Source organism: Sceloporus undulatus, unplaced genomic scaffold, assembly GCF_019175285.1.
Source record: "Sceloporus undulatus isolate JIND9_A2432 ecotype Alabama unplaced genomic scaffold, SceUnd_v1.1 scaffold_7350, whole genome shotgun sequence".
Classification (NCBI taxonomy): Eukaryota; Metazoa; Chordata; class Lepidosauria; order Squamata; family Phrynosomatidae; genus Sceloporus; species Sceloporus undulatus.
Window position 1 is genome coordinate 1 of NW_024810269.1, and position 2,963 is coordinate 2,963.

The 2,963-nt window shown below is 40.5% G+C and overlaps 1 long non-coding RNA gene across 1 annotated transcript; it reads right to left on the minus strand.

Moving 5' to 3' along the window:
• Positions 1-6: 6 nt before the first annotated feature.
• On the minus strand, positions 7-2,444 carry LOC121918270. The gene is made up of 3 exons (XR_006101193.1): positions 2,151-2,444; positions 1,427-1,536; positions 7-755 (listed from the first exon to the last, which is right to left on the minus strand). It is a non-coding gene; the product is annotated as an uncharacterized LOC121918270 (long non-coding RNA).
• Between the last annotated feature and the right edge of the window lie 519 nt (positions 2,445-2,963).

The window sequence follows — 2,963 nt, forward strand, 5'->3', positions numbered from 1 at the left end:
ATATGATGTGTGGATAAGAGCCATACATAGAACCCTGCATACACTGATTAGTACAGTCTTCTCCATCCTAGTGCCCTAAACACATGTTGAGCTACAACCCTCTCCAAAATCCTCAGCCACTGGGCAAGCTAGATGGAGATTATAGTTCAGCAGCACATTGGGAGATGGCTGTTCTATCACGTGAACCAAAACAGTTATGTGACCCTGAATAATTCCCACCCATCCCTAAATCTACCAACAAGATCTTGTACTGTAAACGTTCCCTCAGATAATCAGATTCCTACTAGACATTAGACACTATATGTTTACTGTTTCCTATTCAAGGGAATACCATTTTTTTAAAATATAAGCAACATTTATAAACACAAAGATGCTTCTGCCTCAACCATGACAGTGTATAGAGTTTCCTGTCTTTGAGGAAAAACAAACAATTTAAACATATTTTTATATCCTACAGAATATTTTGCACTAGTTTTGCTATACGTAGCCAGATAGATAGCAACATTTTTACAGACAGCACTCCAGTTCAGTGCAAAAACTGAACTCAATAGTTTATTTGCAATGACTTTATTCTTGATAAATGTTAAAGCTCTTTTATGATCAAAATGGTTCACTAGGAAAAGAAGCTGAACTATTCATACAGTCTCATTCCAGAGTCATATAGCACTCACCACATTGTTGATAGCTTTTGGTCGTCCCTCTAGCACAACATTTAAGCCTGGTTTTAGTGAGCCTTTAGAAAATGCCTGCTGGAGCTACATAAGGAAATGTTACCTGTTAATTTTCTGGGATAGTATCACCATATATAAATATCAAAGACATTAATCCACCCATCCCTTTGATAATTGAAAGGAATATGCAAACAACACACACAAAGAAGAATAAGGGGAAAGAGGCTAAACAAGGAGGTAATGTAGCCCTCCAGATGTGGCTGGACTGCAACTTCTTTTTCTATTGTTGTTGCTGACTTTAAAGAGTGAAGAGACTTGCACTTCACTATCTAAAGGGCCACGCATCTTCACTCCTGGTTTAAAGCCAGACACTCACATTACAAATGGGCAGTGCGGCTCTCTAATCTTAAACTGTGAGCTGCTACAGCATAGTGGCTAACAGGATAACCCAGTAAATCCCTGACTCAAATCTCTTATCACAAACTCACTGTGAGTGAGATGAAATAAGCTGATGTTACAATTTAGCATCCTCGCTCTTGTCAAAATGAAGAAGCGGCCTTTCATAATAATATATGAAAAGAAAAACTTATCACTAAAAATCAAAATCTGATATGGAACTCAGCCACATCTTCCAGACCTTCAAATCTCTCATTTGTATGTTATTATGTAATCCTAGCCCACCTATCCTACCAGAGAAAAAGTGACCTGCTGCCACCATTACTGTACAGCATGAATGTAAACAGTTCTAAACTTACCTCGCGGTCTGTGATAAGAGACCCTTCCGAATCTGACGATGATGACAAATCCTCATCCATTTCCACATGGGGCATCACACACTGCTTTATGACAACTGAAGTCAACTAAGCTGCACCAGGAGCCAAAACAGAAAGCATATTTCATCCTCAAGAACACAAAATAAAAAGGGAGTATGGGTCCTAGATATACCCCTCCTTGGCACCTCTTGTAACCATTAACAATTGCAAAACATGAAAAAATGCAGTCTAGAAAAAGTACATCTGTCACTACATTGAGGCTACAGAATTGATTCAGTTTGACACTGTTTTAACTGCCATGGCCCCATGCTAAGGAATCCTGGGACTTGCAGTTTCTTGTGGCCCCAGAGCCCTGGGATTTTTAGTTTTGTGAGATATTTAGTCTTCCCTGTCAGGCTAAATATCTTGCAAAACTACACATCTCAGAACTTCATAGCATTGAGAACTGGTAGTTAAAACAGTGTCAAACTACACTGTGCAGATGCAGTACTAGATTGCGAGAAAAAACCTCACCCTTTCAGTTTCAGTCTCCCAAGATTATGTTTGTCTCTGCTCTAAAGCAAACCCAGACAATGTTAAACAACTGCTTTCTCCAAATACATATAGAAAACATTACAGGCCACCATCATTTTCAAAGAAGAAAGTGTAAAGACAAGATTACTACTGAACATGAAGAAAACAAAAATAATGACCACAGAACACCTACAAAAATTCAACGTAGATAATGAAACCGAAATAATCAAAGAGTTCCCATCCCTGAGATCAAACATCCATCAGAACGGAGCCTGCAATCAAAAAATCAGAAGAAAACAAGGCAGCCATGAAAAAACTAGACAAGATCCTAAAGTGTAAAGATATACAACTCAGCACTAAAGTCATAATCATCCAAGCCATAGGATTCCCCACTACCATGTACAGATGTTGGACAGGGAAGAAAGCGGCAAGAGGGAAAATCAATCCATTTGAGATGTGATGCGAGAGAAGAGTGCTGAGAATACCATGGATGGCCAAGAAGACAAATGAATGGGTCCTAGAGCAGATCAATCCAGAAATCTCCCTGGAAGCCAAGATGACAAAACTGAGGCTGTCGGAGTTTGGACACATCATGAGAAGGAAGGACTCATTTGGGGGGGAAATGATGCTAGGAAAGGTGGAGGGAACAGAAAGAAAGGAATGCTAGATGGCTGGACTCTATTAAGGAGGTCATGGGTATGACTTGGCAGGAATTAAGCAGAACAGTGAAGGACGGGGGTCTTGGAGATGTCTCATCCACAGGGTCACCATGGGTCAAGACTGACTGGAGGGTGGTGAACAACAATGGCAACAACAAAGGCCACTTCATCACTTAGAATCATAGAACCATAGAGTTGGAAGAGATACAAGGGCCATCCAGTCCAAATCCATTCTGCCATGCAGGAAATCCAAATTAAAGCATCCCCTGAGACAGATGGCCATCCAGCCTCTGCTTAAAGACCTCCAGGGAAGGAGACTCAAGAGTGTTCCACTGTCGAACAGCCCT